This window comes from Canis lupus, chromosome 27 (assembly GCF_048164855.1).
Source record: "Canis lupus baileyi chromosome 27, mCanLup2.hap1, whole genome shotgun sequence".
NCBI classification, from domain to species: domain Eukaryota; kingdom Metazoa; phylum Chordata; class Mammalia; order Carnivora; family Canidae; genus Canis; species Canis lupus.
The window spans coordinates 40,302,288-40,325,329 of NC_132864.1; the positions used below are offsets into that span (position 1 = coordinate 40,302,288).

At 45.1% G+C, this 23,042-nt stretch overlaps 2 long non-coding RNA genes across 4 annotated transcripts; one reads left to right on the forward strand and one right to left on the reverse strand.

Moving 5' to 3' along the window:
* Positions 1–1,242: 1,242 nt before the first annotated feature.
* Positions 1,243–15,213, reverse strand: LOC140619792 (uncharacterized). 3 transcript variants are annotated; one of them, XR_012019576.1, is made up of 4 exons: positions 15,085–15,213; positions 11,321–11,406; positions 9,039–9,192; positions 1,243–7,065 (listed from the first exon to the last, which is right to left on the reverse strand). It is a non-coding gene; the product is annotated as an uncharacterized lncRNA (long non-coding RNA). The 3 variants fall into 3 exon arrangements; XR_012019575.1 differs by lacking the exon at positions 15,085–15,213 and adding an exon at positions 13,109–13,294; XR_012019577.1 differs by lacking the exon at positions 15,085–15,213 and adding an exon at positions 13,109–13,293 and having other exon boundaries at positions 1,243–7,036.
* On the forward strand, positions 14,720–22,909 carry LOC140619793 (uncharacterized). Its single transcript, XR_012019578.1, has 3 exons — positions 14,720–14,820; positions 22,217–22,388; positions 22,496–22,909. It is a non-coding gene; the product is annotated as an uncharacterized lncRNA (long non-coding RNA).
* Positions 22,910–23,042: the final 133 nt, after the last annotated feature.

Below are 23,042 nucleotides of genomic sequence, written 5' to 3' on the forward strand. Positions count from 1 at the left end.
TGAAAAATATTACCAAAACTGAGTGAGTGAAACTTAAAGACAAAGAAAAACAATAAAATTAAAATTGAAGAGAAAATACTCAGAGGTTGGGAGCCACTGATTCAAAAGGAAGAAATGAGGGATTTATAGAAGTATCTTATAATGTTCATTCATTCAGTCTTGGTAAAAACTCATTCTGCAGGTGTAAAGAAGTGGTTGAATTATTCACATAGAAATAGTCTGAGATATGAGCAAAGTTGGAAGTCACTCTGGAGGAAGATGGGCATTCCAGGGTGAGAGGATTAGAGTCCTCCAGAGTAGAAATGCTGCGGTGGCTTCATAGACAAGAGATAAGAGTAGATTTCAGTTGTTGTCGATGACTTCCTGGGAGTAGACTGCATTGCAGATCTTAGGTTTTTAATCACAGATAATAGAATTAGGGAAAACCTCCAATCGTTATGCAATTCACCCCAGTGGTTATGTGTTTCTCTCACCTCTGAGACATCCTGTAGACACAGGTGCATATATCATGAGTATAAATTTCAAAAGAGAAGGATGCTACAACCCCTCCCTTAGTAACCTGTAGGTTTATCCAACCTTTCTCTCATCTTCATTCTCATTCCCAGAGGATTACACTTCTGGAATGTCTTTTGAATTCCTGCTCTCCTTATCTTTCCATTGCCACAGACCTTGTCACCCTTTGCGGAGACTATTCAGGTGCCGTCCTGAATGGGACCCCTGTACCCGGGTCTTCCTCTCTTCAATATGTCTTCCATCTTCCTGCTATTTACATTTCTCAGTGAACAGCAAATCACACGACCCCTTACTCACAAGTATTTCACTGCACACCACTGATTTATATTTTTTTAAAGTCCTAGAATGCTTCATTCAGCTTTTGATCTGACCCATTCCACTCTTCCAGCTTCACCCAGTAACCAGCTCCCACTCCTCACCATGCTGAAACAGATGGTATTCCTTCAACACATGGCACTTATGTTTTCAAGGCATTACCACTGCTTCTACCAGAAATGCTCCCTTCCCAACCCCTTCCTCTCTTCTTTGCTTGCAGAAATCTGACCGTTCTATTACAGCATCTTAAATGTCATCTCCTGTGTGAAGCTTAAAAGGGACTGTTACTTCTTGACAGTGATGTCTCTTAATTTAACTTCTATCAGACCACTTAGCAGTGTGAATTTAAATGAGACAAAGACTCTCAAACTCTTGGTTTGAATGGGGAATGCAACGAAAAATAGGTTAGTTGCCTATTTTTTAAAATTTGATTTATTTACTTGACATAGAGAGAGAGAAAGAGAGCAAGAGAGCACAATCAGGAGGAGTGGCAGAGGGAAAGCTGAGCAGGGAGCCTGATGGCGGGGCTCGATCTCAGGACCGTGGGACCATGACCTGAGGCGAAGGCAGGCACTTAACCAACTGAGCCACCCAGATGCTCCGGTTTATTACATTTTTATATATGAAGGGAGAAGGATATGAATCTCTTCATGGTTAGCGAAGAAATCTGGCAAGTGTTTATACTTCTCAGAAAAGAGAGATCAATCTAAACATTATTCCTCAAGCAAGAAATTATTACATAAGTTAACTAATCAGAATTACAGAATTCTAGCAATGATGAGTCTCTCTTTTCACAGGGTATACATATGTCCTCAGAAGTCCAGGTGTCTTTAAAAGACCTTTCTGTTGGCCACCTGGGTGGGTTAATGGGTTGGGCATCCAACCCCTGCTTTCAGCTCAGGCCATGATCGCAGGGTGGTGAGATCAAGCCCCACATCAGACTCTGCTTTGGGCATGGAGCCTGCTTAAGATTCTCTCCTTCTCCTTCTATCCCTCTTGCCCCTCGACTCATGTTCTCTCTCTCTCAAAAAAAAAAAAAAAAAAAAAAAGATTAGAAGATTTTTCTGTTAAACCAAAGAAGATTAGAATACAATTCCATAGTTTTTACACATTTTCATATTTGATTAGGGAATAATGGCAAAAATTTAGTGAATGGCCTGAATTCTCTACTTTAACAGAACTGGCTTTACAGTCTGGGATGATATGTGCTCTTCTGCAGATCTATGGGAATATTGTCTTCTCTTTCTGAGAGTCTTATCATGAGATACATTCTCAAAGCTATTTGATTAGTTAGTAAATAGAATGTGCTTGAGAATCCTAAAGAGGTTCCACACCCAGGGCAAGCCCAATTGAGATCATGACCTGAGCCAAAATCAGGAGTCAGATGTCCAACCAGCTGAGCAATCCTGGTGCCCCCTAAGCTCTCTCTTTTTATTTATCAGAACTTACTGATTCTTTCCAATTTTCCTGGGGTTCTGCAAGCTGACTAGTTAACATGATAAATTGAGTAAGTGCTGCTATTTATCTCGGGTACCATTTGTACTTGTACTGAGGTCCATTAAATGATTAACGTGGGGCCTATAGGGACCAATAGAGACATTTATATTGGAAAAAGAAAAAAAAAAAAGCTGTCCTGGGATCCTTAAAATCTCAGCTTCTTAGTCTCCCCTTTGTCTGGACTTGTTTGAAACTTGCATCAACTCAAGACCTGAAGAAGAAACTTCCATACACTTAGAATGTCTTTTCAGAGGCGCTAGTAGCAGTGACGGAGTCCCCGTAATGTTTTTTCATCAACCGCACATAGGTGGACTCTGCAGTGTAAACACTCCCGTATCAGGCCGTGAGGGACCAGGTCACCATCAACACCTAGCGACCTTATGAGTCCTCAGACCTGAGCTCAAACGGAAACAATTTACGGGTGACAAACAGCAGAGAAAGTGAGTCCGTTTGGAACTTTTCTGTTTTCCTTGTCAAAACAACCCTGGGAACTAGGGCGGCAATACCACGCAGATAGGGGGGGGCCAGCTGGGTGTGAAACTCGGTTATCTCAGCTGGTCACACGTGGACCATGTAGAAGGAGCCACAGTCCTTTAAGTGATGGTTGAGTCCTATCTTCCAAACCATACACGTCCCCAGGGAACCCGGGTGGAGCCTGCTGCCTCGCCCCGTTCACTCTGTCCCGTAGGCCACGTGGTGCCTTCCTACCTTCCCGGCATCCCCCCACTCTGCTTCACAGCCCTGAGTCCCTTTAAGCTAGTGATGCTTAGTGTGAGCCACACAGGGCTTCTCCTAAGGAGCTTTTCAAATATGCTAATACCTCCCAGAGGGTCTGGTCCATCTGGTCTGGGATAAGGCCTGGGGCATGCTTTCTCTTCTTTTTCTTTTTCTCCTAAAATTACCCAAGGGCAGTGCCCGGTCCAGCTGACAACAGCTGCCTCCTGGGCTCCGCTCAGCCAGGGTCCCACCTCTTTGTCCAGTTGGCCCTGCCAGTCACTCCATTCCTCAGCTTCATCTCTGGGTGGAGTGACAGTCACCAGAAGCTCAGAATGGCTTTCTCATTTTGACTAGACACTATGCCTCTTGCCATTTCTTCTTCTCACTTCTGTGCTGAAACAGCCCCCCCACCTCCTGTCTCCTCCGCCACCTCGAGTATGTGACCACACGCACCCTGTCATCACTCGTGCTCAGTGCGTGTAGGCAACAGCCCTTGAGTCTGATCCTGCACTAACTTGACAAGTATATTTCCGGGCCAAGAAAATCTGCCTTCGTTTTGTCCCTTGTGATTATCCCAGGGATTCCGAGCTGGTAACGTTGACTTCCTACTCTGTAATTAAGAAATTGAAGGGCTGGAAACAATACAAAGTTTGCTTGTTTGTATGTTTATACATGCCTGAATTTTAATTACTATATTTGTAGCCTTTGGACTGGCCCTGGAAATAAGGAGTTTAAATTGTAAATTCTGGTGCTCTCCAGACGTCCCCAGGAAGTGTCCGGGAGCTCCCTTCAGAATATAAACAACTGAGGAGTTTCTTCAGCTATAATCTTACTGTGTTTTTGTTGTTATTGCAGATTAGTTCCTGGTCCTTTCATTGGCTGAATTGAACTTAAAGCATGCTGGGTCTTGTTTTAGCTCTGCCCTCCAAATCAAACCTGGGCTGCTGTGTTGACATACCGTGTCCTGTTGGCTTCCGAAGAGAATTGCGGGATGTAGGCTAGAAAAACAGAACACTGGTGTTCACTGTACCTGTCGAGGAGAGGCTCTTTTCCCTTTGTTTTCTATCCTAACGTAATAATATACTACATTTCGGGCCAAAGCTTGACATTAAAGATAACAAAAAGCCCTTAGAGTTTTACATTTGGAAACTCACTCCCGAGTCTCTGGGGTAGGTTTTGGGAGCAGGGAATGGAAGAAATGCTGTGGCCGCTTCTTTGCTTCTCTAAACCCTGGTTTTGTCATCTGTAAAATGGGGTAATGTTCGCTGTCTTGCAGGATTGCTGGGACAGTTCAATGAGATAAGGATTATTTGTAAAGTAACTTGGGATGTAGTGGGATTAAAAAAATGGAAACTGTTATTGTTTACATCCCCAAATAACAATGTGTGAGTCCATAGCCAAAACCACCACGTAGGTGCCTATCCTGTACATCAGAGGCACTTTTGCCTAGAAGTGCAAAGCTCCAAATATTAAGTAGAGTTTTAAAGCCCAAGCAGCAAAACAACAGCAAGGGAGCATGGATGTTGCTGTGACTTTTTATCAGCTTCTGGAAGACACCCGATCTCCTTCTCACCTCAGGATCTTTGTTTCCTTTCCCTCCAGCCTGGAAAGCTCTTACTCAAGCTGCTCCCATGGCGGGCTCCTTATCCGTCGGTTATCAGCTTAGTATCACCTCTGGAGAGGGGCCCTCCATGGCACGGTGGCTGAACGAGGTGCTCCCTTCCCTAGGCCCTGTTGCAGCGCCTGGCTGTTTCCTTCCAAGGCGTTTGCACCCCGAACAGCTCTACTTTTGTGCTTACTGGTCTGCCGACCGCCCCTGTGAGGTGCTGCGGGGCCAAGGATCGCATCTGTCTCCTGGAGCACCGTCTGTCTCCTGGAGCATCTGCTGCCTCGTACCTATCTGATGGCCAATAAACACTCATGGAAACCTTCAATTAGTAAACAGGGTTCTGAATGTCACAGACGGAGGAGGAAAGCCAGCCTCCTAAGAGTCGCTCCAGGGCCCTTGCCAGCATGTTCACTCACACTCCACCCACTTGATCCAGGCCCGGTGGGATCCACTCCAGACTCATTCTCTGGGCTCCTGCAGCTCCTTTGCCATGTATTCCTCTCTTCCCTTGGCCAACCCTGTACTTCCCCACTTGAATCATACTAAAATTTGATCCTAGAACTGGCTGGTGGTCAGGAGAGAAGTGGAGGCAAATTCTGAGTGGGGTCAACATTGTTTTGTAAGATAACCCGGCTCATTTGAAGCTTCTGTATAGTTTACAAGCAAGAGAAGTTCTCTCTTCCGGAGGTCCAGAGCGTTTAGGGGAACCCAGGTGAGTCAGGCCATCAAGTGTCTAGCAGGTGTCTGTGCTCCAAGTCACCCAGTCTCTCATGGCTACGAGGGCCCTGATACTGCCGGGCTGAGAATTCACCTCCTCCAAGTCCTGCCACTCTTAACTAAGGCTCATGTCTGCCCTTTAGTTCCGTCATCCCTGTGGTCACCAGTGACGAGGGTCTCTTTAAAAGCTGCCCATGAGGCCCTGACTCTCATGTTTGGGTTTCAGTTGGAGCATAATAGCTGCGTTCCTGTCTTCTGCACCGCTCAGTACATCAGTGGTGCCTTCAGTTTCACAGTCTTTGAAGTGGCTCTTTCTCCGATACTCACAGGTGCCGGTCACCGTGCAGGGGTTCATGCATTCCCTTTGACCTGTGTCCTGCCTTGGTTCAGGACAAGCCCGGGGAGGAGCCAGCTGCCGAGTGAGCAGCTGCAGGCTCTCATCCTTGCCCTCAGATTCACAGGACTACTGCTATCAACTGTCCTAGTTATGCTTGTAGGAAATTTGATGGAGGGGGTGCCTGGCGGCTCAGTTGGTAAAGTGTCTGCCTTCGGCTCAGGTCATGATCTCAGGGTCCTGGGGTTAGGTTCGAGCCCCACGTCAGGCTCCCTGCTCAGCGGGGAGTCTGCTTCTCCCTCTCCCTCTGCCCCTCCCCATACTCGTTTTCTCTCTCAATAAATAAATAAAACCTTAAAAAAAATTGACAAAGTTCCCTAGTACAGAAGGTAAGTTAAAAACAGAAATCAAATTTTGGTGCCTCCCAAACCCAATTAAAATGACTGAATTTTTAAAATTTTTATTTTTTTTAGGTGGGCGGGGGGAGAAGGAGAGAGAGTGAATCTTAAGCAGGCTCCATACCCAGGCTGGACACAGGGCTCCATTTCACAACCCTGCGATCATGACCTGACCCAAAAACAATGACTGAACTTTTAAAAGGCCTCAAAGAGGGGAAGTGGGGAGGAGAAGCAACTGGAACCAGACTGGAAACTTGAGAGATGGTGGATGGGTTGTAAAAGACTTAGCAGGTCTCCCTCAACCAAATCCCTTTGCTGGAAGCAGCAAAGCCAAGGGGTGACTTGTTTGATGCTGAAAATCCTCAAAGTCCCAGGAATTGGCAGCCTCAGATTCTCCTGGAAATGAGGTGAAGAAGAGAGACTGGAAATGATGATCCGTTGAAAATTTGTTGAAGAATCAGACGGCCAGATCCCTTTTGACCTCTGAGAAGCTGCATCACTGCTCCCCTTTCATTGGAGATACATTCTCAGGAGGGAGTAATATGGGTTTCTGGCTGTGGGACCCCTGACAGAGTCGAACTTGGTGCAACCTTATGGAAACAGTGAGCCCGTGTGCACGAGGAGCCGTCTCTGCTCACCCACCCTGTTCTCCCCAGCTCCGGGAGCTAGAAGCTGCCACTCTACTCTTCAGAGTACTGGACTCTTGCAGTCTTATCTGACGAGCCCAGGAGGGAAAAACAGCAGTGACATCAGAGGTTCTGTAACTGAACTGCCCAGCCTGATCTCTGTACAGCGACTATGAGCACCTCACCAAAACAAGAGATGAGACCCAGGAAATGGAAGGCCAGGGGAGCAAAGAAAGTCAGTCCAGGAGGAGGCTGAAGGCAACGTCCCAGGACAGCAGCTATGGACCGGGCATGATGACCAACACAGGAGCTGTCAGAAGAATCCAAAAGATATTTCATCTGCAAGATGAAATCAATACATCTTAAGATTTAGAGAACTGGTAAAAAGAAAAATTGGGGTTTAAATTGTGATAAGTACCTGGAAAATTAAACCAATGATAAAGCAAGACAGTTTGCTGCAGAGCAAGTAAAAAGCTGTTCCAGAAAGAAAAATCAACCACAGTTTTCTACATGGCTCAGGTGTGAGTGGTTTTCCATAGTCATGTTCATGTCAACATATTGATTGATATAATCGAAAGGAAATTTGCTGTGACCATATCATGAGGAGGTAAAAAAGTGAAGGTGTGGTAGGAGCAGTCGTCTCATAGTGGGAGGTCAGAGGGTGATCCCCAAAACTACAGATCCAGAAATATCAGTCAATGCACGTTCTTTAAAGGTGTGGAAATAGATGCCCACATGCCCAGTAAATGAAATAAAAATGATTGTTGTGAGGGAAAAGAGAGGTATTTAAGACATGTTTTTCAGGATGCCTGGGTGGTTCAGTCGGTGAAGCGTCTGCCTTGGCTCAGGTCATGATCCCAGGGTCCTGGGATCAAGTCCCACACCGGGCTCCCTGCTCTGTGGGGAGTCTGCTTCTCCTTCTACCCCTGCTTGTGCCCTCTCTCACTAGCTTCCTCTCCCTTTCAAATAAATACAATTAATTTATTTTAATTTAATTTTTAAAAAGACTGATGTTTCCTTAGTAAACCATAAGAAAATATTTGACTTTTTTTTCTAAAGGTTTTATTTATTTATTCATGAGAGACACAGAGAGAGAGAGGCAGAGACACAGGCAGAGGGAGAAGCAGGCTCCCTGAAGGGAGCCCGACGTGGGACTCGATCCCAGGACCCTGGGGTCACACCCTGAGCTGAAGGCAGACGCTCAACCACTGAGCCACCCAGGTGCCTCAGTATTTGACATTTTAAAGTGTATGCTTTTTAAAAGTTTGATACAAACAAATTCTAATATTCCACACCCATTAGGATGGCTATCATTAAAACAAAACAAAACAAAAAAACCTAGGAAATAAATAGTGTTGACGAGGACATGGAGAAAGTGGAACCCTTGTGCACTGCTGATGGGAATGTAAAATGTTAGTCACTGTGGAAGTTTGGGGTTCTCAAAAAGTTAAACATAGAGATACCATATGATCCATCGATTACATTTCTAGGGATAAGCCCTAGAACTGAAAAGCAAGGACTCAAATGGAAACTTGTACACCAATGTATAGCAGCAATACTCATAATAGCCAAAAGGTAGAAACAAACCAAATATTCATCAACAGATGAATGGATAAATGTGTACAAAAAATGGAATATTATTTAGCCTTAGATGGGAATGAAAATCAGAAATATGCTACAACATGGACGAACCTTGAAAACACTATGAGATATACCAGACACAAAGGCCAAGTATTGTATGACTCCACATATAATGCACCTAGAATAGGCAAATTCCTAGAGATGGAAAGGAGAAGAATAAAGTTTACCAGGGGCTATAGGGAGGGCTGGATGGGGAGCTATTGTTTATATATAATTATATATAATACATATATTGTTTATATATAAGAAGGATATATGGTTTTAATGGGAGATGATGGAAAGGCTCTGAAAGAGAGAGTAATGATGATTGTACAACATCAGAATGTACTTAATGCTACTGAATTTTTTTAAAGATTTTATTTATTTGAGAGAGGGAGAGAGAGAGAGAGAGAGAGAGCATGAGCAGACAGAGGAGCAGAAGCAGAGAGAAAAGCAGACTCCCAGGATCCTGAGGTCATGACCTGAGCCGAAGGCAGATGCCTCACTGACTGAGCCACCCAGGAACCTTGAGGATTTAAAGATATCAGGAAGGAAGATTATAGGCTACAGAGGAGAACTCTGGGAAAGGGAGTTTAATAATAAAAGAAACATGAATTGTTTTAGAGACACCATGACTTGAAAATATGGGAAATGTGTCAGCCAGAAGATGAGGACAGACATGGAAGACGTACCTTGCTTTCAAGATGTCGAATGTCCAAGACAGAAAATACCTCCAACCAGAACAAGGGAGCTGCTCAGCCTGCAGTAAGGAAGCCAGCTCTAGAATCATTTAATCATGGAACCGACTGGAGGACTTGGGGTCCGATGCCTTTTATCTCAAAGGAGCTGGAAGAAATAGGGCTAAATTAAATGTCGAAGTCAGGATGAATTCGGCAAACTGAAACTGAGAGTCATACCTATAAAATTCCGAGTACCTGTGAATTTTCACCAAGCTAAAGTGAAAAATTAGATAATGTTTGTAACTATCTGTGCTTTATACATTGCCATGGAGTATGGTATATTGTGGATTCTGGGCTAGACCATGAAGGCTACCAGGCTGACAACATTGGGAAGAAGGGAAGGTTGGAGAGAAAGGGACATGGGAAGTCCTAAAATTTGGGGATCTTTGGTTATTTGCTGGGGTTTGCATGAAGTAATGAGCACCGGTGCTTAGAGCACGAGCTTCAGGGAGTTACTAGCACTGAGCACCAGGTAGGTGCCCACAGCAGGAGCTCACGGAGGGTTTCCACCCTGACACAACTGAAGGACAATAATTTTCGTGCTCAGAATAGCTTTCCTTCTGCACTTAACAGGGGTCTTTTATGGAAGAACACTCTGAGGGAGAGGTGAAAGAGAACAGATTATATGCTGGATGTTTGGAAGAACTCCAGCCAACATCCCACCAAGCTTTATGAAGGTGCAATACCGCCATCCTCCATTCCAGCGATAGAGTGTTACCTAAGGGGTGAGAGCGGCTTGAGCTACTATGCCAGGGGATTATCATCGCCAAGGGATTATCATCAGTGTCTTTATTTCATCATATCCCCAGGGATCCTGGGAAGGACATCATGGGCACCAGCCTTTGCCCAGGGCGCTAGGAAATGGCTTTGTGGGCGGCCTGGACACTGGACTCCCCGATGAGGAAAGTCAAGATCTCAGGGTGTGTTGTCAGTCTAGACAGCTCTGAAAGAGCGAGTGCAAGAAGACGCACATTCTGCTCAGCAAACCCTAGAATAATGAGATGAAGAGAAAAAAAAAAATGAGATGAAGGGGCGTGCCTATGCATTTGAAATAAATTTTTGAGTAAATAAAATGAGAGAGCAGTAAATTTGGGAAACTCCTGACTCCAAACAGCAGTATAGGAGGAAAGTAGATACAAGTCTATATTTATTTAGTGCAGACTATGTAATAAATGCTGGGAATAAAGTCAGTCCCTCCTCTCATGAGGCTTATTGTCTAAATGGGAAGATAAAGGTGAAATAATCCCCAGAGTAATTAGCTCTGTTGTGGGAAATTAGAAAACAAAATTAAAAGAACATGGTAATATGAAAAAAAGTCCTTTAAAAATGTAACAGCAGGGGAGAGCCCGGGTGGCTCAGCAGTTTAGCGCCGCCCTCAGGCCAGGATGTGATCCTGGAACCCCGGGATCCAGTCCCATGTCGGGCTCCCTGCATGGAGCCTGCTTCTCCCTCTGCCTGTGTCTCTGCCTCTCTCTCTCTCTCTGTCTCTCATGAATAAATAAATAAAAACTTAAAAAAAAAAAGTAACAATATTCTAGATGCATTAACATCGATTCAGAAGGTGCCTGGATGGCTCAGTGGGTTAAGCATCTGACTCTTGGTAATCGACTCAGTTGATGACCTCAGGGTCCTGTGATTGAGCCCCGCACGGGGCCCCACACTCCACAGGGGCCTGTTTGAGATTCTTTCTCTCGCTCTGCCTCTTCTCCTCCCCTGGCACACTCTCCCTCTCAAAAAAAAAAAAAAATGTTTAAAAACATTTTAAAAATTAGAGACAGAGAGCAGGTGTGAGCAGAGCAGCTGGGGGGGGCAAAGAGAACCTTAGGTAGGCCCCAGGCCCAGCTGAGAGCCTGACCTCCGGACCCGAGATAATGACCTGAGCTGAAATCAAGAGTCAGCCACGTAAACAACTGAGCCCCCAGGCACCCCTCCATATTAGAGATTTTAATGTCTCCAGTTTTCTCTCCCCATTTTTTTCCAGGTTTGCTAGAAGTCAGATGGGTATGAACTTTTCAGATTAAAAAAATATTTCAATATAGATCGATCACGTATTATGGCTCCTTCTTCCCTGAAAATGGTGATTATCAAGCAGGGAATTTAGGTCAAAGGAGTTAAAAAACATGCATTACATTCAGGAACAAAACTGTTTTTCCAATTTCAAGGTTTCGTCGTAAGCATTTAAATACAGTTAATGACAAGTCAACACCATCTGCAAAACCAAAGATGCTGCTTACTTGGCTAGGCGCAATCAATATTTGTTTACTGTTGTTAGCCTCTCTGCATGTACCCGGGTGCTTCATTTCTTACAAGAAATCTATGTCTGTAACGAAAAAAATGACTGTGAGATGGTTTTATTTAAATCAGCCTTTTCTAGTTATTGAACATTTCACATGAATAAATTCATCTTTATGCACATGATGGCCTATCTGAAATAGCTTCCCAATTCTTTAAAATGTCACAGGCACTTCATAGCATAAAAATACTAAAAGCGTTTTACTCTCACATGGTTTATTAGCAGAATAGGAAAATTAATCTTATCCTAACCAAAAGCAGAAATATAATTAGCTGAATCAAGGAAAGTGTGACATTTGCCCGTGAACTCTTTCTTCCAATAATATATCTATTTTGGGAAATCGTAAGACAGGAGTAAGACAAAAATATGAGAACATGTTAGGCATCTCTAACTAGTTATTGTCAAGTATTAGGAAATGAATGTGGTTCTTATCTGTGACTTTTTTCCTGGTCTCTATGAAGAGAAATAAATGAAATAAAAAGCTCAGTTATTAATAGCAACCGTCTGGGGGTGTCACTCATGGTGGGTAGTCAGGTGAGAGACTGAGTGTACCTGGTTCTCCCTCGGGCTCTCACACTGAGAATATTTACCGAGTTAATCACATTGGAGAGCCTGACTCTATTGAACACTGACCTGCTTTCAGACAGAGCTAAAGACATTCTCCACCATGGAGGGAGCTGTTGCACAAGATTTCATAAAATGTTGGGGGGACAGTGTTGAGCGTCTGACATTTGTCTTGTGTTCAGCTTCGTGTGTGTGCCTGGGTGCATGCAGAACATGGAAAATCTGGGTTCAAGGAAAAGGTACTGATGCTGTCTACAGTGCTTATTTCTGCGGACTCAGATGATCTTCAATATGTTCCTCATCATTTTCTGGATTTTTTTTTGCAGTCAGCATACCTTACTTCATAATTAGGGGAAGAAAAGAACTTTCCCCCAAAATGACTGAGCATTTCATATGAGCACAGTACTGCACTAAGTAATTTGTGAAAATAAAAAGAACAGACTTCCTTCCATCTGAAGCCTTCAATATGATGTCAATCAAGTGATATCCTATGTGATAATCTTTTTATTGCCTGTTATGTGTCAGATAACTCAATTTCCTTTATGGACTCTATCTCCTTTAATGCAATCACACAGAAAATGTGTCCGTTCACTTGATGGTATATTATTCAGTAATTTCAAATGCTGTTGTTGAGGGGCATAAGGATACAGATTTTCTAATAGTAAAACATAAAGAGGCAGAAAAAAGGCATGCGTAAAGAGTACACAGGAGACAGTCTAGATTGTGATAATTCCTTCCTGCCATTAACTTTTAATGATTTTGATATATTTGACAGCCAAAGAACAATTTTGTCCTGACTTTGGGGGTACCGGTACGCAGGATGACGGACATTCTGTGAAAACAGAGGCCAGCGTGAGATGGGCAGCTGGAGGAGGGTCCAAGAAGCAGCCGCACGGGGCTCCCTGAGTACTTCAGAGGAAGGGGGACAGATGATGTTTGAGGAAGAGAAGGGGCTTGTGCAACAGCAGTTAGAACTGGGCCGCTTGTGAGACAGGGCAGCACCAGCTTGCTTATACGGTGGGTGCAGAGATCAAGTGAAATGGTCCACCCAGTGTCTTGTCTGGGAGGGAGACGCATAGGAAATATTAGCTATCGTGATGATGGTGACAGTGAGAAGAGGGAGGAGAGGGACTCAGGACAGAGTCCAAAACAGCAGGCAGCAAACCTGGTCAACAGTCTGCTTCCTTGGGCAGCCCCGGTGGCTCAGCGGTTGGGCACCGCCTTCAGTCCAGGGTGTGATCCTGGAGACCGGGGATCGAGTCCTGTGTCGGGCTCCCTGCGTGGAGCCTGCTTCTCCCTCTGCCTGTGTCTCTGCCTCTCTCTCTCTTTCTCTGTCTCTCTGTCTCTATGAATAAATAAATAAAAAATATTTTAAAAAAACAACAACAGTCGGCTTCCTTGAATGGAAATGAGAGTGCCGCGTAAGGCCTTCAGTGCTCTGCACATCGGAAACCAGGGGGGAGTGCCCTGAGCAAGAGCAGTAGCTGATGCGTAGGGGAAGTAAGGAGAGCAGCTTGGGACATTCAGGATTAACCATCTCTGTGGGGTATTTATCAAATAGTAGTAAATAGCTGTGAAACCTTGCCATTGGTAGTGACGTGGACGCAGCTGGAAAGGAGTATGCCAAGGGAGATAAGCCAGCCAGAGAGAGACAGATACCACATGATTTCACTCATACGTGGACTTTAAGAAACAAAGCAAATGAACCTAGGGGGCAAAAGAGAGAGGCAAAGCAAGACGCAGACTCGCCTAGGAGAGCAAACTGATGGTCACCAGAGGGAGGGGGTGGGGGTTGGTCTGCTGTGATGAGCACGGCGGTGTAAGGATGTGCAGAGTTTTACTAGGCCCTACACCTGACGCTCATATTCCGTTGTATGTTAACTCACTGAAATTGGAATAAAATTGTTTTTTCAAAGATTTTATTTATTTATTCATGAGAGACACACAGAGAGGCAGAGAGAGAAGCAGACTCCGTGCAGGGAGCCGGACGTGGGACTCGATCCCAGGTCTCCAGGATCACGCCCTTGGCCAAGGCAGACGCTCAACCGCTGGGCCACTCAGGTGTCCCTAAAATTTTTTTAAAACATACAATGCTAGGAGAAAGAAGCCAGACACAAAAGATGACACGTGATCCCATGTTTGTAAATTCTTGAAAGGCAAATTCTAGAAAAAGCAAAACTACAAGGATAGAAAGCAGATCAGTGGTTGCCTGGGGGGTGGGAGGACAGGGGAACCGACTTTTTAAGAAGAAAAGTTCTGGGCAGCCCCGGTGGCTCGTTGGTTTAGCGCCTGCCTTGGGCCCAGGGCGCGATCCTGGAGTCCCGGGATCGAGTCCCACGTCGGGCTCCCTGCGTGGGGCCTGCTTCTCCCTCTGCCTGGGTCTCTGCCTCTCCCCCTCTCTCTCTCTCTCTCTATGTCTATCACGAATAAATAAATAAAATCTTAAAAAAAAAAAAAGTGCAGTTGGGAGGGAAGACAAGCCTTGCTGCTGGATTGGGCGTGGGCAGAGGGAGTCAGGAAGTGGAAATCCAGGAGGGCTTCTAGGGGGTGTGTGCGGGGTCAGCATGGACCGGGCCGGGTCAGCGAGACGAGCAGCGTGATGGAGGGTGTGTGCCGGCCTTCGAGGCCCCCAGCGGATGGGCGCGGAGGCCTCAGGAAGGCAGCAGGCCAGGGCGGCCTCCGCAGAGGGCGGCGAGGAGACCCGCCCCGGGGGCCGCCCCGGGTGCTCACGGGAGCCTAAGGCCCTGGGCGGGGTGGGGTCACGGCGCGGCCCGACGTGCGCACACCGGAAGTGGCCGTCCCGGACGCGAGCGTAGCCGCCGAGGGCTCCCCGCGGGACGTCTCCTGGGCAGCCGGCGCTGCCCTCCGGAGGCCGAGGTGGGCGCGCGGCCGCGGAGGGCGGGAGAGCCACAGACGCGTGTGTGGGTCCTGAGGGTGGACGCGACGTCGGCCTGGCGGTGGCGGTGGCGGTGGCGGCGTCGCGGGAGGCGTTCGCTGGGGGAGGGGCGGCTGACCTCCGGGGCCGCCGCCTCAGCGCCTCACGGGCCGCCTCACGGGCCGCCTTACGGAGCAGTGACGCGCCCACGGCCGCCCTGCCCCTGCCCCTGCCCCTGCCCCGGCCCGGCTCGGGTCGCCGCTCACCTGCTTCCGCTCCGGCCGCGGCGTCCGCTCCCCAGCGCTCCACGTGCGTGCGGCCCGCGCGGCGACCCCCGGGGCCTCCTCCGCGCCGCCCCCCCTCACCGGCCGCCCGCGGAGCCCGCGCCGCGCCCCGAGGACGGCCGAGCGGATCACGTGGTCGCCCTGGCCGTCGGGGCGGGAGGCCCCGTGCGCCTCCTCGCCGAGGGGCCCCGCCCCCGCGCAGCCGCTGCTCCGGGAGCCCCCTGAGCGCCTTGCGGTGCGGCTCGCCGGCTGTGCGGCTGCTTAGGAAGAAACATTTGCGCAGATCCGCCTGTTCTTTTTATAATTATTATTTTTATTCATGAGAGACACAGGCAGAGCAGGGAGCCCGACGCGGGACTCGATTCCGGGCCCCGGGGTCTCGCCCTGGGCGGAAGACGGCGCTAACCACCGAGCTACCGGGGCTGCCCTCCTCTGCCTATTTTTAAATTTGATCGCTTGTTTGCTTTTTTTCTGTTTCTTTTATTTATTTATTTCTCTCTCTCTCTTTTTTTTTTTTTTTTGCCATCGAGTTGTATGGGGTCTTTATATATTTTATAAATGACCCTCCCCCCTTTATCGGACGCACGGCCTGCAAATATTTTTCTCCCATTTGGTAGGTTGCCTTCTCATCTTCTTCTTTTTTTTTTAATTTAATTTATTTATTTATGATAGTCACACAGAGAGAGAGACAGAGACAGAGACACAGGCAGAGGGAGGAGCAGGCTCCATGCACCGGGAGCCCGACGTGGGATTCGATCCCGGGTCTCCAGGATCGCGCCCTGGGTCAAAGGCAGGTGCCAAACCGCTGCGCCACCCAGGGATCCCCCCATCTCTTGCTTCTGTTGCCTTGGCTTTTGGTGTCAGATTCAAAAAGTCGTTTCCAAGATTAAGGTTGTGTTGTGCCCAAGATTGGGAATCCGAGAAAGCACCGAGGAGCCGACACCGATGCAAGTACATGAGGGTTTATTTACAAGCTCGAGCTTGGGTCCAAGTATACCCGACGCAGCAGGGCAGGGACTTGGACCCTCTGTTATAGGGGCCAGTGGCCAAGGAGATCGTGACATACGCAGAGAGTTGCACAGTCATGTTGGTCCACACGCAGGTGGCCGATTGAATTACCATTCACCCTATAGTGACCATTTGAACCAGCCTATTATTCTGGTTAGAATTGGCACGCAGGTTTGGCGGCAAAAGAGGGGTTTTCATTCCTTGGCGGTTAAAGGTCAGAGGTCCCGCATTCCTATGTGTGCTGGTTTCTGATAAGGGTGTGCTTAATAGCTAAACTAGGGTGAGGGAGTGCCTTGAACAATAGGCAGGTCGTGTGTTGGGGGGGGGTTTACATGAGATGGGTGTAGCACAAAATGGAGTTAGTCCTGCTCTGCTTGTCCAGGGGTAGGGGATTTTTGTTAGATTTCCTGGGTCCCACAGTTGGTGTCACCACCCATGTTTTCCTCTCGGAGTTTCCCGGTTTCAGGCCTCAGGCTCGAATCTTTAATCCAGTCTGAGTGTACCTCGTGGGTGGTGTAAGACACAGGCTCAGTTTCACCCTTCTGCGTGTGGCTGCCCACTTTTCCCAACACCGTTTGTTGAAGAGACTGTCGGCTCCCCATCGTTTGTCCTTGGCTACTTGGTTGTGAATTAATTGACCATATGAGCGTGGCTTTGTTTCCAGGCTCTCTATTCTGTTCCATCGGTCTCTGTGTCTGGTTTTATGCCAACACCACGCTGTTCTGGTGACTAGAGCTTGGAGATACAGTTTGAAATCAAGAAGTGTGATTTCTCCAGCTTTCCTTCTTTCCCAAGATTGCCATGGCTACTGGGGGCCTTTTGTGGTTCCAGACAAATGTTGGGACTGTTTGTTCTCTCTCTGTGAAACATGCCAGGGAAATTTTGATAGGGATTGCATGCAATGTACAGATGGCTTTGGGTAGTATAGACATCGTAACAAAACTGATTCTTCCAATCCATGAGCATGGACTGTCTTCCCGTTTATTTGTGTGGTATAACTTTTAAATTTAATTACCTTTTTTTAATTGGTGTTCAACTTGTCAACATATAGAATAACACCCAGTGCTCATCCCATCAAGTTAACTTTAATTACTAATTAATCTTTAATGACCCTGTTTCCAAATAAGATCACATCCTGAAATATCAGGGGTTAGGACTTGAACATCTCTCTCTCTCTCTCTTTTTTTTTTCCTTTGGTGGAAGGTACATAATTCAACCCAAATAGGGGCTGTGCAGATAGAGTATAAAATCTTAAGTATCCCTCTTGAAATCTTTAATGCACAGTCCCCACTTTTTTCAATCCTAACATTCCAAGAAAAATTTCCTGATAGCAAAGTTCTTTCCTCAGGCTTTCTCAGTACCAGATGTTAAGTCCTCTAGAGAATCTGCAAATGGCAGAGGAAGAATGCAGAGAGAACACAGTTCTCAAGTGCAGCTAGCTTCTACTCCAAAATAAAGCAACGTCAGAATTTTTTTCAAGCTCTGTAATTTCAAAATGTCAACAAACACTGTTCAAAGTGTTGGAATCTGTTTCCCCTTTTTTTTTTTTTTTTCCATTCTGGAAGTTGAGCTATAAAATCAAATACTAATTACATAAAACATTATACTCTGTTAATAAATAAATTAATCTCTGTTTTGTGAGCAGTTTTGTGACCTCATATGATGCAAAGGCAATATTAACTTAAGTGGCATTTCAAATGAACACAGAAAAGATGGGTTACTTAATAAATGAACAGGGATATTTGGCTAACCATTTGAGACAAAATAAAGTTAGAGGCCTACTTCATAAATTAAACTTACATATAATTGAATTACAGATCAATTTTTAAACTTAGATAAAATCAATCATAAAATGAGAAAATGTAAGTGAATATTTTTATTTTTTTCACATTTGTTACAAAAAATATATAGACAAGTAGAGAGGCTAGCATCATAAACACTTCACGATCACCTTTAAAAAATAACAGTAACCATTTTGGCATATTTAGTTTGTAAATTTAGAGTATTTTAAAACACATTATGGACATCATGACATTTTACCCCTAAATACTTCAGTAGCCATCCCTGAAAAATCAAAATATTTCCTAAAATTCACAACTTAATGATCACACTTTACAAAACTAACAGTTATTCCTTAATAATGTTTCATTTTCAAATAATATTCAACTTTCCTCAGTTGTCCCAAACAAGTCCTTTAGAGCTGGTCTATCCATATATTTTAAAAGATTTTATTTATTTATTTATTTTTTATTTATTTGAGAAAGAGAGAGAGAGAGCACAAGCAGGGGGAGAGGCAGAGGGAGTGGGAGAAGCAGACGCCCCACTGAGCAGGGAATCCACCATGGGGCTCTGAGATCATGACCTGAACTGAAGGCAGACACCCAACTGACTGAGCCATCCAGGTACCACAGAGCTGGTCTAATCAAACCAGGAAGTGTGCGTGTTCATACATCACAAGTCCAATTTTCAACATAAATGTATTTGTGGATATCTTTGTAAGTTTTAAGATTATGTTTATAACTTATAGGGCAGCCTGGGTGGCTCAGTGGTTTAGCGCCGCCTTCAGCCCAGGGCATGATCCTGGAGACCTGGGAGCAAGTCCCACGTCGGGCTCCCTGCATGGAGCCTGCTTCTCCCTCTGCCTGTGTCTCTGCTTCCCTCTCTCTCCCTCTGTGTGTCTCATGAATAAATAAATAAAATTTTTAAAAAAACTTACAATTATACTTAAAATGAGCCAAAGAGAGAAATTTACTTCATTATATTTCAGGCATTCTGAGATTGGTTTTATCAAAATATCTCTTAGCATTTATTTTTTATTACTTTTCATTTTTCATTGCTCAGATGCACTTGAATAAAATGAGAAAATCAGAACTAATTTGGTTTGGAGGATTTGATTTCAGAAACTCCCTTTTTCTTCACATTTTTTTTTTAGTATTCAGTTTATTTGAGAAAATATAAGTGGATATTGACTGTATTTTGGGATTGGGAAGTTATACTAATTACAATTGCAAAAGATATAATCTATAAAAAGAGATATGAGTCAGTTTAAATACATAAAATCTAAAACTTATTTGTATATATATACATACATAAAAAGGATAACAACATGAGGAAAAAAGGTGTGTACTGTATATAACAGATGTTTATATTTTTCATATAAAAACAAATTGCTAACATATTCATTCTTCAATAGAAAAGACAGCAGAATTTTATTTTATTTCAAGATTTTGTTTAAATTTAACATTTAGTGTAATATTAGTTTCAGAAATAGAATTTAGTGATTCATCACTTGTATATAACACCCAGTGCTCCTCACAACAGGTGCCCTCCTTCATGCCCATCACTCAATTACCCCACCCCACCACCAACCTCCCCTCCAGCACCCCTCAGTTTGGTTCCTAGAGTTAAGAGCCTCTCAGTTTGAGACAGCAGAATTTTGAAAGGCAATCCACAGGAGAAATACAGCAATTAAACATATGAGAAGATGCTTGTTTTCATTTAAAAGAAAAACCAGTTAAATAGGATCCCTAAAACCTCATCAGTTCTAACACACTATGATTCTGAATATAGAAGATTCAGTTGGCACATTTTTTGCATATATTTGCCCTTGAATTCACCTTCCAGCACAAAACATTTTAATCTCTAATACAAAGTCACTTATATCTCATTTATCATATCGCTGATAAAAAAAATCTGGATCTTTAAAAAACCAACTTTATTAGGATCTTTTGGTTGCATAAGCTGGAATCCCAACTCAAACTTGCTTAAGAAAAAAAAAAAAATCAGCAGATGTCTACCACCTCCACACATTCCTACATCCTCAGTCTCCCTGTGTTTTGAAAATTCAAATGAGCTTTCTTCAAAATATAAGGGCAAATTGACCTAATTCTTCTCTCCTGCTGAATGGAGGAGAGTTAACTTCTCACACTCACAAGTCGAAAAGCTCTTAAGTAGAAATGACCTGAGAGCCTGCCATGGCCTCCAGGGACTTCCATTTCTGGAAATTTCTAGAAGAAAATCCCATTCCTGGCTAAGCCTCCAGTTGCATCTCTCCAGAGCACCTTAAGAATAGCAACTGCACGTCTAGAATGGCTTGTTTGTCAAGCCTCCAGGTGGTAGGGCGGTGTGGTGGTTATATTTTTGTTTGCCCAGCCCTCTCTTCCTCCTCCTCTTGGATCCCTTGGGCAACCACCCTCTCTCTCTGTGGTCCAGGCAGGCCTGTCAGTCACAGCATGTTCCCTGACCCCCCAACCCCAGCCCTACTTCCCACAAGGGGTTGTGACCCAGGCTGATCCATCACAGTGTTCCTAAGGTTGGATTAATAGATGTCAGAGGAGATGTGCTCTTCCCCGTAAAGGAGGTTAACTTGGGATGAGAAGTTAGCTGCTGGTGGCCAAAGAAAGCCATTTGCCCCAGGAGAAGATAAAGCATAAAAGAGAGCTGGAGGTGATACAGGGGACAGAGAAGAGGTGGCATCAGATGAGCGCATGTAAACAAGAGTCCTGAAGCCATCCTACCCCTACCCTTCCCATATATGTGAGCCAGTAAGTTACATATGTTGCTAATTAGCTTGAGTTGGGTTTCTGTCCTTTAAAACCAAACAGCCCTAACTTATGGTACTTCTTGTTTGCAGGGCAGCTCCCATGGACCTGAGTTGTTCAACCAGTCTTCCTCTTATCTTCTGAGCTACTGTCCTCTACTCTCTTGGGCGTGTGACTCTGTGTGTGTGTGTGTGTGTGTGTGTGTGTGTGTGTGTGACTGTGTGTATGTGTGTGGGGGGAGGTGCTTAAGGGTTATCAAATGGCTTCCATAACAACAAAGAACCTGGTGGGTCGTGTTTTTGTTTTTGTTTTTGTTTTCCAAAAACTCGTTTTTCACTTCCAAGGATGTGGGATATATTTTAAACACACATGCACACACACACACACACATATCATTTCCATTGGGCCCACTGATCTACGGGTTAACCCCAACACTGAACATTCCTTTCCGTTCTGGTGGTCAATACAGGCATTGCCCCAAACCTAACAGTTTGAGAAAACAAACATCATCTCCTAGTTTCCATGGTCAGGAGTCCAGGAGCCCCCTAGCCGGGTGGTTCTGCCTCAGACTCACGAGGCTGCAGTCACGGTGTCAACCACGACTGTCGTCATCTGCAGGCTTCACTCCAGGGAAGGATTTCCTTCCGAAGCTTGTTCCCATGGCTGTTGGCATGTCTGACTTCCCCCAGGGAATCTGAGTTCTTTCGAAAGTACTGTGATCCTGTGCCAAAGGCTAGCCTGACAATCCTAGGATGGGAAGGAGGGTACGTGAGGGAAGGCAGGAAGAGTAGGGGGGAAGGTATTCCAGGCAAAGGAGAAGCACCCCATCAGGCTCCTGTGCCACTACCTGCCTAGAGCTATCTCTAACAGTTTCAAATACGAAAGTGGCCACAAACCCTAACTTTTTCAAATGGGAATCAGGCAGGTCCTGGGAATACAGTTCAGAGGGTCAGAATTCAACCTCAGCCATGAGATTATAGTAGGTGGGAAAACACACAAACATGTGGATTGCTTGAGTTGCAAACCAAACTCATCGGGCCAGCAGTATACACAAGAAGGTTCGGGGGCGTTTCAATTCCAGAAAAAGCACAGTTCCAGAGGATTGGAAGAGCTAACCTCAGCTCAGCTGCCCACTCCCTTGGTCACCTATGCTCACAGCACCCCTCGGACTCTGGGTGGGCAGAGTCTTGTCCCATCTTCATCCGGGTCCTCCATTCTTTATCCCAAGCTGATAGAGCTCTTCTCTGCATTCCTTAAGCAGTATTTAATGTGCATCACGCATTGGGCGCTTAATCAAATATGTTCCGATTAATAATTCTATGTTTCAACAGTTTTAAAGATCACAACGATTAGTTTTTCGTGTGGGAATGCCATTTACAGGCAGTTCCCCGGGTTTAGATGCTTTGAATCCTTCACTTTACGCTAGACCAGTGCTTTTCAACCTTGGCTACCCATTAGCATCACCTAGAAATGTCTTCCCATTCCAGGATTCGACACAGGAATTAAAAGAGAATACTGAACGACTAAGAGTTACTAACTTTTGCTAAATAAAATTTCCTTGGCAGGAAGCCTAGATGGAGAACCATCACTTGAGAATCTTTTAACTCCAAGCATGTGCTGTATACCAAGGGCATCCTTATAACCTGTGAGCTTGTTGGAAATGCAGAATTTCAGGCCCCTGCATCAGAATCTGCATTTTAACAAGGTTCCAACCAGTGATTCACATGCCCGCTAAAGGTTTGGTTTTGTTTTGTGTCCATTTGTTTTATTATGAAATATTCACACGTATAGAAAAGCTTATAAATAAACGTCCAGGTGCCTGACATTTTGCCCCGTGTCTTTAGGTGAAGACTACAATGAAAAGAGATGAAACAATCGAGACCCCCGCTCCTGTGTGGTCTTTCTAGTGTCTCTTCATCTGCTTTCCTTCCCGTAAGTGGGGGGGACTGTTCTGAAACCCCCCATCCAGGTTTTTATATCTTCATTGTCTCTTTTCCAGTGGCTCTGTGCTTCTGAACGTTACATCTGCGTTCTCTATAATTACTAATTTGTGTGTTTTTGAACATTCTGTGTTGGGACTATCTATTCTGACAGATGTAGTTCAAACTCATTTATTCAGCTGTAGCGTCATATTCCGTTTGTGAATATACCACACGTTATATAATTTGTCAGGTGTTTAAAATTAATAATCCCCAAATTCAATAGTTTTCCATTTTCACCATTACTGTATTGAAATAAACATGTTTTTCTGAAACAAACATTTTATCTTGGCTTCCCGGTGGACTTGTGAAAGTGTCTATACAGGGCGTGTACCCACAAGTAGATTTCAGCTGGAGCAATTTTGGTAAACTCTACCCCAAAACTATTGTGCAAATAAAGCCACCAAATCCC